At 37.9% G+C, this 12,462-nt stretch overlaps 1 protein-coding gene across 2 annotated transcripts in view; it reads left to right on the plus strand.

Moving 5' to 3' along the window:
- The window catches only part of MPP7 (MAGUK p55 scaffold protein 7), a 283,281-nt gene that overhangs the window by 55,431 nt on the left and 215,388 nt on the right, over window positions 1–12,462 (plus strand). For both annotated transcript variants that reach the window (XM_057304655.1, XM_057304654.1), the window contains exon 2: window positions 7,181–7,370. The gene's annotated coding sequence lies outside the window, so the exon portion shown is untranslated. The remainder of the gene's footprint in view (window positions 1–7,180; window positions 7,371–12,462) is intronic.

A 12,462-nucleotide genomic window follows, 5' to 3' on the forward strand; every position in this document is an offset into this window, starting at 1 on the left:
GAGTGAGATCAGATTACTAAATCAGGACGAAGCAGTACTGATTTAGTTGTATTTGCCATAGCCTTGCGAAATGAGTACTTAGGACCAGAAGTGCAAGGGTTTTAGGTAACCCCTCCCTCACCTAAACATTTGTTACAATAATGTCACTGCTTTCCAAATGCTAGCCTTTTATCAGATCCTTCCTCTCCGTAGCAATTTACTCCTCAAGGATTAGGGCAAAGAAACACACACTTGAACCGCAAGGCATGCTTCTCAAGATTTTCAGAACTTGGACAGCTATGATTTTTCTCTTTGAAATCGTGGCTGCTCGGTGAAATTAATGGTTTTAGAAATGTTCTCAGGTGGGTTAGGGGAGAGTAAAAAGAATCTTTTTGAGACATTGCCCTATTTTCTTAATCCGAAGAGATCAGAATGCAACCGAAGATAACTCACAAAGGAGTAGACATAATAGAAGTATCTTTTTAATAATTAGGAAATGATGTCTGGAGCAGTCAGGTGGACACAGTTGCTTGGTTCACTTTGTGTAACTGTTGCAGAAATTAGGGAGGAAGAATTTTTCATTGTAAATCTTAGTAGAAGCCTGTCTAGTGGTAAGGAAAAGTAATTAGCAGACCTGTTTTCCACATGACATTTACAAGTTTCCTTGATGTTGAGATAGCGTAGCCCAGATTTATTATTTTCTCTCTTTCTGATTAACCCACTCCTCTTCCAGTCTGGCCCCAATTTCTTAGGCTGCATAGAAGTTAGAGTCCTTGTCTTTTTTTTTTTTTTTTTTTTTTTTACATTGATCTGGCTAACTGTGTGAGCTTTTCCAGCAAACTTCCAGCTGTAAAATTCTACTCTCCCCAGTCCATTTTTAGCTAGCAGCTCCCCTTGGCATTTTACATTTCCTCTTGTCGTATTATATTATTATTATTATTATTTTATTTTTACTAAAACCAAAAATCTTTAAAGAGCTGCAAATGAGAAGAGGCTCTTTTTAGGAAACAGAATACACTTGCAGCTGTCAGGTCAGTGGGGGTTTCTGCCGGACAGGTGTGTCAGACTTGGAAGCTTTCCTTATCAGGAGATTATTCACTGTTTAATATCCCTCTGCCTTTTCAGATGTCGGATAGTCCCAAGTCTCTATTGAGTTTTCACTGGTAAGAGATGATTTTGCCAACTTGGAAAACAATCTTATCTAGTTGCCTCTTAATGCTTTGGCATAGAGACCGATTTTTTGCGTTTTTACCTATTGCTTATTGAAGAAAACAATGACTGGTAGCAGATTGTCTGGAAAATGGAGGACTTTAATGGGGAGACTTCGTTTATGAGAATTGATGCTGGTTTCCTGGAATTTGACCCAGCCTTAAGTAATAATTGATTTTTAACATCTTTAGAAAGCCTAACAAAATTCCTAGGTACTCTGGGGGGTTCCGTTCTTTTTCAGTCCCAACCTCCATCCTTCCGATGAGGATGAGCTCTAACAGCGATTACCGTCCACATAGGATGCCTGCTTCAGAATATTCTAAGACATGCCCTAGTGTACTTGAGTCCCTGAAGGTAATGAGTAAAACCACAGAATGAACTCTAGATGCACAGATTCAGAATTTTAGAAGTGGAATTAATTTTAAGGTAATCCAATCTGAGTATGTTTACCGTTTGGTATACCCTTCTGTAGCCTGATAGAGTACCAGGCAAATCATAGGACTTTGATAAATTTTGGATAACTATAAGCAAACGTGTAAGTTAATTCACAAAAGGTAGAGGTGAGTTTTGAAAGTTCCAGGAAATTTGAGATCTACAGTCCTGTCTAAAAGGTTCAAGTTGTCAGTACCCTTCTGGAAATGCAAAATCAAAACTAAAGATGGGCTGGGAACTAGCTTAGGAAAGGTAGACCAGAAGGCCAAGAGTAAGACAAATGAGGAATGTTGGAATAAAGAGGTGGTGGGAAGTAGAGGTGCCTCGCGTAAGTGCAGATAGATTGGAGTCAAAACACCTGTTCTATGTTGCTATTGTGAGCGAGGCCGGAACTCTGCAATAAGGATTAGTGTCATTAAAAAACTTGAACCTTTTCTCTTTGTATTTTATTTAGATTGTTGCATCCTCCTTTGACTATTTCTTGGATAAATTCCTACGAGTTTAACTGTTGGTTGAGTGGTATAATCACATTGAGAATTTTGGGTGCATTATCATGTGGTTTCTTTTTTAAATAAAAAAACCCTATTCAAACTAAGTTAATACCGGATGTTTTCATTTTCACATTCCCTATTTGTTAGAAATAGATTTTTTTAGAGCTTTAACACTGCATTCTCTGAAGTTGTGAAAGTTGCTTTTGTTATAACGCAGGGCTTTAGTTTTCCTTGTTAAAAGTGAAATTCTGGCCCCCTCTGCTGCTGCTAAAAGGAATTGCTGGATAGTGATCTGCACGTTTGAATAAGAGACTGGAGGAATGCGTAATTTAGACTTTCTTGTCACTCATGATGGTCCTTTGTGCTCACACTGCTCAGCAGTGGGCGGTGTGACAATAAACGTGCGGTTACGTGCAGTTAGACCCATATTTTGAAGCAAGTAGAAGAACTGAGGGAGCAAGTTACGCAGAGGCATGAGATAGCAGTGTGTGCGGGGATCTGCAGGAAGTTATAGGAGCTTTGAGAGAGGGTGTTGGGGTGATTTTTGCAATGAAAGAAACTGTTAGGGACAGGGGGCATGGTATCGTTTTAGGGAGTTTAAACTGCATCATGAAAGGGCTGTTGAATCATCAGAGAGGTCTGCTTAGAACAGTAATGCCACCATTTAGGATTCTGGAAAGATGAGGCTGGTGGCAGCGCGCAGGAGGGGTTGAAGTGGGGACAGACAGATTCCAGGATCAAGTGCATTTCCTAAGCGGGCTGAGAGGGGTCCAAAGGAGACACCCAGCTCTGAGACAGGGGAGGCCAGGAGACTTGGGTGTTCTCTATTTTTTTTTTTTAAAGCTTTTAATCACAAAAAATTTCAAACATACAGAAAAATAGAACAGTACGGTGATTACCCCATGCCCACCTTAGAGCCAACAAATTGGTAACATTGTGCCTGTTGTGCTTCCTGTGTCTTTTCCTTCTGCCCCCACCCCCCGCCGCCCCCATCTGTCTATTGAAGGATTTTAGATAAGTCACAGAGCTCAGTATTCTACATCCCTAAATACTTAAGCAAATATCTCTCCAAAATAAGGCTATCAGGGGGGAATTGTTCAGGGAGATAAAATCAGAACAGTTTAGGATTTGGGGGTAAAGATAATGGATTAATCTGTTATATCCAGTAGGAAATGCTGCACAGGACAGAGGCTTGGTTTACAATGACTAATTTGTGGTTATATAATATTTTTTCCTCCTCTCTTTTTGGGAGATGGATATATGGTAAGTGCTATTAAATTTTAAATAGAAACTTAAATAAACTTAGAAAACTTTTTAATCAGAAAACATTTTCAAATACAGTAGTAGAGTGTGGGCTGTGTTCTTGGCTGAGCCAGTGGTCCATGCCAGGCTTCCCGATGGAAGGGAACAAAGGGTGATCACAGAGGAGCCGGCCCGCCTTCCCCCACAAGGAGGAAGATGGGCCAGGCCCTTGAACGGTGCGAAGGCCCAGATCCGTGGATGTGTGTGTGAGAAAGCAGCTGTGCGACGAGCACAGGTATGATCCAATCCACGTGTGATGCAGAGTGCGCTAAGGAGGCGGGCTGACGGGCTCCAGCATAGGTGGGGGTGGGGAGAGCAGGAAGCTGGAAATGCCAAAGGGCACGGGACCTAAATGCCAGCCTTTTAATGTCTTCAGTTAATTAGGGAAGTTGCCTCCTCTATCTTTGGCCTGCCGAGTGTTTTACGTTATGATCAATGAGATCTGCACGACTTCCTCCTTCGGGCAGGACAGCCAGGAACCGGCATAAGGCAGAAGATACCTTGTATGATATTATCACAGCTAAACCTGGAGATTCCGGCGTTCACTCATTCATTCTCTCGTTCATTCAGCCAGTGTTTACAGAACCTCCTACGGCAAGCGCTGTGCCGAGAGGGTAGGAGCAGAGCAGTGAGCCTCGCAGTTCGAGTGCCTGCCCTCCTGCGCCCGTGTTGGGCCAGGGAAGGCTGACCCAGGACGAGACATACACACGCAGATCGCGATCAGCACTAAGAAACATGAATGGGCTGGGGGTCTGCGCGGACACTTTAGAAACGGAGGCCAAGGGACTCCACTAAGATACCATTTGGGGAAAGACTTGTGAAACTTGACCCATTTGAGCCGTGTCGATGTGCGCTGTGTCTTCTGCTGTGTCTTGTGTGGGCCTGTTCCCTCTCAAGAATGTGTGACTAGGAAGTGACTGACAGCTGGCTTCCATATGGTATTTTTCTTCTATCCCTGCACACGCTGGTTTTTTTTTTTTTTTTTTTTTCAGTCAGACTGTTCAGTCAGATTCTTCTAATCCTAACATTTCTTGACCTTACTGAACCGTAAAGTAAGTTCTCTCCCTATCACGTTGTCTCTTTCCGGAGTGTGTGAGTGTGAGACAGCGTGTCTATGAATCCACTCAAAGGCGTTGCAGAATTCTGTGAAACGTTCTCTTGTGCAAACGTTTCCCATGGTTTTGAACAATGACTGGCATGTTACTTTCCTTGGCAACTTAATTTTTGTTCCATCTTCACAGGAAGCTTTGGAAATGGTGGCTTTTTCCCTTTTCCATTCGTTTGTTTCACTCTGGAAATGAAAATCCGTTTCAGAGCTGTGATATGCGAATTAAGGATTTACAAAGTATGGTCAGTAGATTCCAGGAACTAATATTAATGAAGTTTAAATATTGACATCGTTGAGGAAGCCAGCGTTTGAAGGTATACGAACAAGAAATACTCTTAAAGCTACCCTTGGGTATATAATAGATTCTGAGATTCTCTACCGTGTGATACATGAAGGGCCAATACAGAACAGACTCCCTTTTAGTTATTACAGTATTCACTATTTTTCTGTATAAGAATAGGATTTTGAATTGTTCTTTATGGGACTTAACTCCCTTTTGTTTTCAGTTTTGGGAACCATTATAGTAGATGAGTATGTTACGAACATAAACTCTTATGTGAGAAAGTGAGGATTTCCTTTAAGAGTGTAAGGACAGACCCCCCGTGGATGAAAACCTAACTTAATATAAAGTTGTATTATACATGTCCAGTGCTTTTGAGTTGCGTATTTTCTTTTTCCACTATCTGTGATAGCTTTATGAAATACGTATGTAAATATGCATTAACAACCGCTGTATATGACATTTAGTTTACCTCTTTAGTGTTATCTATCCATCATTAGGAAATAACAATTAACTTTGATACTCTAAATAATATTTTACAAATAAGAACTGATTTTTGCGGGCGCCTGGGAGGCTCAGTCGGTTAAGCGTCTGCCTTGTCTTGGAATCGAGTCCTGCATCGGGCTCCCTGCTCAGCGGGTCGTCTGCTGCTCCCCTTTCCTCTGCCCCTCCTCATGCTTGTGCTCTCTCTCTCTCAAGTAAATAAATAAAAATCTTTTTAAAAAATGGATTTTTGGAAAGCTTATTTTTTATGCCATGTTTTAGAGCCTGAGAAACTGACAAAACTAGACAATTTGCGTGATTTCTGTTGTCAAGTGAGTAAACACATGAAATCATGTTTATAAATACCCAGATTCGTTGCAGATGTTTTTAGTAGACTCTATTTTTAGGAACTACTGGGTTGAACCAAACAGTATTAATTAGTACCTAGTAAGTAACAATGTAAATTCTTAGACAAATGACTTATATTGTTTAAAAATTATACCACTGATTTTTTCGCAGATGGCCAGTATGTCAGGATGGGTTAGGTTGTGCTTTACCAGCAAACAACTCCAACAATAAATGTTTATTTCTGGCTCATGCTGTTATCATTACACGTTGGTGGGGCTCTCAGCTCCGTGTCATCCTCTGTCAGGACGTGAACTGATGGAGGTGCCATTCTCTTGAACATTGGACAGCTCGGGAAGGAGGAGATGTAAGATTCTCTCAGTGGCTCTTTAATGTGTCTTCGTGGGAGTGACAAACCTGATGCTTTCTTTTTATTGGTCAAAACAGGTCCTATGTGCCTGGAAGGGGAGAAGTCACAGAGATATTGTGGGGTATCACCACTATCTAATCACAATTAGAAAACTGTCCAAAATTCAATGAGTGTCATGAAATGTACATTATCTACTTTGATATAGCAATTGGGTTGTCATTTATAAATGGTAGTGATGGTTGAAACCATTTATTGTACCCCAAATTTATAATCGAATTCCCTGGTATTAGTACCTGCTCTCTAACAAAGTGTTTGTGACTTTAGGTACAATAATGAATTTTTAAAAAGATTTTATTTTTTTGAGGGAGAGAGAGAAAGTGAGAGAGCAAGCAAGCGTGAATAGGGTAAGGGGCAGAGGGTGAAGCAGGATCCCCACTGAGCAGGGAGGCTGATGGCGGGCTCAATCCCAGGACTCCGAGATCATAACCTGGGCCAAAGGCAGATCCTTAACCAACTGAGCCACGCAGGCGTCTCCTAATTACAACAATATTATGTGTTTCAGCCTTGAGTTCCAAGACTGCTGTAAGGGCTCTACAAGGAAGGCTGCCTTGTATTTGGAAGTGTTGCTTAAATCAGTTTGTTTAAGCTTTCCCATCTCTGATAATAATTGGGCAACTATTATTGGCTACTATTATTGGGCAACTATTCTGGCTACTATTAATTTGTAGTAATCTCATTTCTTCCTTAGACTGTCTTCAAGTATTGCACTCATTTTTTTTAACTGTAAAGTGCATAACATAAAATTTACCATATTGACCATTTTTAAGTGTCTGGTTCAGTACTGTTAAGTATATTCATATTGGTGTGTAACAGATCTCCAGAACTTTTTTTTTATGTGGCAAAACTGAAACTCTGTGCACATCAAACAACTCCCCATTTTTCTCACCCTCTTGCCCCTGGCAGCCACCATTCCACTTTCTATTTCTATGACTTTGGCTACTTTAGATATCTTACGTAAGTGCAGTCACGCAGTAGTTTTCTTTTCCCTACTGGCTTATTTCACTTAGTATAATGTTCTCAGGTTTCACTCACGTTGTAGATTGCAACGAGATTTCCTTCTTTTTTTTTTTTTTTTTAAAGATTTATTTATTTATTTATTTATTTATTTATTTATTTGACAGAGAGAGAGAGAGAGACAGCCAGCAAGAGAGGAAACACAAGCAGGGGGAGTGGGAGAGGAAGAAGCAGGCTCCCAGCGGAGGAGCCTGATGTGGGGCTCGATCCCAGAACACCGGGATCACGCCCTGAGCCGAAGGCAGACGCTTAACAACTGAGCCACCCAGGCACCCCTAGATTTCCTTCTTTTTTAAGGTGAATAATTATACACACACACACACACACCCATTTTGTTTATTCATCTCTAAATGGGCATTTGATTTGCTTTAACCTCTTGGCTGTTGTTAATAGTGCTGCAGTGAACATGGATTTGCAAATATCTCTTTGAGATCCTACTTTCAGTTCTTTTGGGTCTATAAGCAAAAGTGCTGGTTATGTGGTAATTCCATTTTTAATTTTTTGAGGAACTTTCATACTGTTTTCCATAGTGGCTGCACCATTGTAAATTCCCACCAACAAGGCACAGGGTTCCAGTTTCTCCACATTATTGCCAACAGTTGCTATTTTCTGTGTTTTGTTTTGTTTTTGTTTTGGATAGTAAATGGGTGTGAGGTGATACCTCTTTGTGATTTTGTTTGTACTTTCTTTAATGATTAATGACATTAAACATCTTTTCATGGCTTGTTGAAGAAATGTCTGTTTGAGTTCTTTGCTCATATATTTATTTTTGTTGAATTGTAGGTGCTCATTATATATTCTGGATACTAACCCCTTATCAGATATATGATACGGAAATATTTTCTTCCGTTCTGTAGATTGTCTTTTCACTCTGTTGACTGTTTACTTTGTTTCCCAGAAGTTTTAAAAGATTTTATGTAGCCCCATTTATTTATGTTTACTTTTGTTGCCTGTGCTTTTGTGTCATTCAAGAAATTGTTACCAAATTCAGTGTCGTGAAGCTTATTCCTAACTCTCTTCTTTTTAAGAGTTTTATAGTTTCAGTGTTCTGTTTAGGTCTTATTTCATGTTGATTTTTGTATATGGTGTATGGTAAGATCCAACATAATTCTTTTGCACGTGAGTATTCAGTTTTGCCAACACCACTTGTTGAAGAGATTGTCCTTTCCCAACTGAGTAGTCCTGGCACCTTGATTGAAGATCGTTCGACTGTAAGTCTGAGAGTTTTTTCCCCCTGGGTTCTGTATTCTGTTTCATTGGTCTCTATGTTTGTCTTTGTGCCAGTGCCACACGATTTTGATTACTGTAGCTTCGTAATACGTTTTGAAGTCAGGAGTTGTGAGGCCTCAAACTTTTTTCTTCTTTCTTAATATTGTTTTGGGCTTTCAGAGTTCTTTGAAATCCCATATGAATTTTAGGGCAGTTTTTTGTTTCTGCAAAAAATGTCATTAGGATTTTTCATAGTGATTATAATGAATCTATAGATTGCTTTGGCTGCTGTGGACATTTCAACAATTTTAAGTTTTCCAGTCTGTGAACACAGATACCTTTCCACGTATTTGCATCTTCTTTAATTTTTTTCCAGCAGTATTTTTATAGTTTTTCAATGTATAGGTCTTTGACTTCTTGGTTGAGTTTATTCCTAAGTATTTCATTCTTTTTGATGCTATTGTCAGTATGATTGTTTTATGAATGTCCTTTCAGGGTTGTTTGTGGTTTGTGTTTGAAAACTCAGTTGATTTTTTGTGACGATTTTGTGTCCTGCACCTTTGCTCAATTTGTTTAGTCATTCTAATAATTTGTGTGTGTGTGCACACAATCTTTTGGGTTTTCTGCGTATAAGATCATGTAATGTCATCTGTGAATAGAGATAATTTTCCTTCTTCCTTCCTAATCTGGCTGCTTTTATTTATCTATTTTTTCTTGCCAAATTGCAAAACAATTATGCCTTCTAGTATTATGTTGAATAGAAGTAGTGAGAGTGGGCATCAATGCTTTGCTTATCTTAGAGGAAACGCTTTCAGTCTTTTAGCATTGAGTATGATATTAGCTGTGAATTTTTTATATATGGCCTTTATGATATTGAGGTAGCTTCCTTCTAGTTTATTGTTTTAATTGTGAAAGGTGTTTAGTCAAATGCTTTTTCTGCATGAATTGAGACGATCATGTGGTTTTGTCCTTCAGTTAACATGGTGTATCACATTTTATATGTTGAACCATCCTTGCATCCCTAGGATAAATCCAAGTTGGTAATGGTGTGTAATCCTTTTAATGTGCTGTTCAATTTGGTTTGCTAGTATTTTTAAAGGACTTTTAAATTACTGTTCATCAGGGATATTGGTCTACAGTTTTCTTGTAGTGTTTGGCTTTGATATCAGGGTAATGCTGTCCTCCAAATGAACTTGTAAGTGTTCCTTGCTCTTCAATTTGGGGGAAGAATTTGAGGAGTTTTGGTGTTAATTCTTGAAATATCTAGTAGAATTCTCTAGTGAAGTCATCTGGCCCTGGGCTTTAATTTGCTGAGACGTTTTAGATTACTGTTTCAGTCTCCTTATTAGATATTGGTTTATTCAGATTTTAAATTTATGTCGTTCACTTTGCAGATTGAATGTTTCTAGGAATCGATCCATTCCAGGTTATCAGACTTGTTGGTATATAGTTGTTAATAGTCTGTTATGGTTCTTTTTATTTCTGTGACATCAGTTATAATGTCTCCTTTTTCATTTCTGATTTTAGTTATTTAAGTCATCTCTCTTTTATTCTTAGCCTAGCTAAGAGTTTGCTAATTTTGTTGGTCTTTGGAAAAAAACCTTTTGTTTCATTAATTTTTTTCTGTTCTCTATTTCTCATATCTCTGCTTTAATAATTTCCTTTCTTTGCTAACATTCCTTTTGTAGTTCCTTGAGTTATAAAGTTGGGTTATTGATTTTAGATTTTTCTTTTTTTTTAATGTGTTTACAGCTATAAACTTCACTCTTAGCACTTGCTTTCACTACATCCCATAAGATTTAATATGTTGTGTTTTCATTTTTATTTGTCTGAAGATATTTTCTAATTTCTTTTGTGATTTATTCTTTGGCTCACTGGTTGTTTAAGTGTGTGTTGCTTAATTTCCACATATTTGTGGATTTTTATTTTTCCTTCTGTTTTTGATTTCTGGTTTCATTCCATTGAGGTCAGAAAAGATACTTGGTATGAGTTCAGACTTCTTAAATTTGTTAAGACTTGTTTTGTGGTCTAACATGTGGTCTGTCCTGGAAAATGTTCCATGTGTGCTTGAGAAAAATGTGTATTTTGTTGTTGAATAGAGTGTTCTGTATATGACTGGTGCATTTGGTCTATGGTATTGTTCAAATCCTCTGTTTCCTTATTGATTTTCTGTCTGGTCGTTCTTTCTATTGAAAGTCTTATGATACTGCTGTGTTGATGTCTGTTTTACCCTTCAAGTCTGTCAGTGTTTATTTCATGTATTTAGGAGTTCTGATGTCAGGTGTATGCATATTTATGACTGTCAAAGCTTCATGGTGAGTTGACCCTTTTGTCATTATATAATATCCTATTTTGTGTTTTGTTAGTTTTTGGCTTAGTCTACTTTGTCTATTAGTATGGCCACCTTGCTCTCTCTTCGTTAGCATTTGCATGGAATATCTTTTTTCCATCCTTTCATTTTCAGCCTGTGTGTATCTTTAGGTCTAAAGTGAGTCTACTGTAGTAAACAGCATTTGGTTGGTCTTGGGTTTTGGGCTTTTTTTTTTCCTTCCCATTCAGCTACTCTATTTCTTTTCATTAGGGAGTGCATTTACACTTAATTACTGATAAAGAGGTTTTTTATTCCCGTTTTCTTAATTGTTTTCTGTATGTCTTTTTACTTTTTTGTCCCTCTTTTCCTTTATTGACCCTATTCCTTTATGGCCTTTTCTTTGTGTTTTAATGAGGTTTTTTTTTTTTTTTTTTTTTTTTTTTGGTCACATGCTTTGATTTGATTCCCTTTACATTGGCTTTTGTGTATTTTCTATAGTTTTTTTTTTTTTTTTTTTTTGGTGGTTTCCATGGGCATTACGTAAAGCATCTTCAGGCTTTAACAATCTATTTTAAACTGATAACTTTAGTTGCATACAAAAACTCTACTCCTTTATGTCTCTGCCCCCACTTCCCCACTTTATGTTACTAATGTCACAAATTATATCTTTTTATATCATGTGTCTGTTAATATAGATTTATACTTTAATGCTTTTGCCTTTTAAATTCTGTAAAAGAATTAAAAGTGATTTATGCACCAACATTACAACACTGTAGGATTCTATATTTGCCCAGATATTTGCCTTTACCAGAGAGCTTTATATTTTCATATGGTTTTGTGTTGTTGTTTCAGCTTGAAGGCCTCCCTTTAGTATTTTTTGTAGGGCAGATCTGATGGTGCTTTCAGCATTTGTTAATCTGGCTGGGAAAGTTTTAGTTTCTCCTTCATCTTTAAAGGATAACTTTACAGATATAGTATTCTTGGTTGGCAGTTCTTTTCTTTCACCATGTTGAATATACCATTATCACTGCCTTCTGACCTGCAAAATTTCTGCAAAGACATCGGCTTTTAAAGAATTAGAAGTCCCCCTTTACACGATGAGTCCCTTTTCTCTTGCTGCTTACAAGATTGTTTTTTCTGTGACTTTTCACAGTTTAATTATAATGTCTCAGTGTAAGTTTCTTTGCATTTACCCTAATTGGAGTGCCTTCAGCTTCTTGAATTTATATGTCCACATTTTGCCTCAAATTTGGAAAATTTTCAGTCATTATTTCTTTAAATAGTCTCTCTGTTTCTTTCCTACTTCTCCTTCTGGGTCTCCCATAATGCATATATAGTCTTTTTATGGTGTCCTCTATGGCCCATAGGCTCTTTCCTTCATATATATATATATTTTTTTTATTCCTCTCAGTAATTTCACGTTTTCTAATTTGCTGATATTTCTGCTTGATCAAATCTGAAGTTGGATCTGTCTGGTGAATTTTTCAGTTTAATTATTGTATTCTTCAACTCCAAAGTTTATCTTTTATGAAAGTTTCTATTTTTGTGTTGATATCTTACTTTGTTCACGTGGTGTTTCCCTGATTTCATTTAGGTATCTGTTTGTGTTGTCTTTTAGCTCATTGAGCATCTTTAGAATAATTGTTTTAAATTATTTGTCAGGTAATTCTAAATCTCCATTTCTTTAGGGTTGGTTGTGGTGCTTTATTTTGTTCCTTTGATCGAACCAGAACCATCATTACTAGTTTCTTTGTAGGCCTTTTGATCTTTTGTTGAGATCTGGGCATTTGAAAAGACAATGATCTCTTCTAGTCTTAACTGACGGGCTTCACGGAGTGCAAGACCTTCACTAATCACCCTGATTAGAGA

The sequence above is a fragment of the Ursus arctos genome, unplaced genomic scaffold (genome assembly GCF_023065955.2).
Source record: "Ursus arctos isolate Adak ecotype North America unplaced genomic scaffold, UrsArc2.0 scaffold_30, whole genome shotgun sequence".
NCBI lineage: Eukaryota > Metazoa > Chordata > Mammalia > Carnivora > Ursidae > Ursus > Ursus arctos.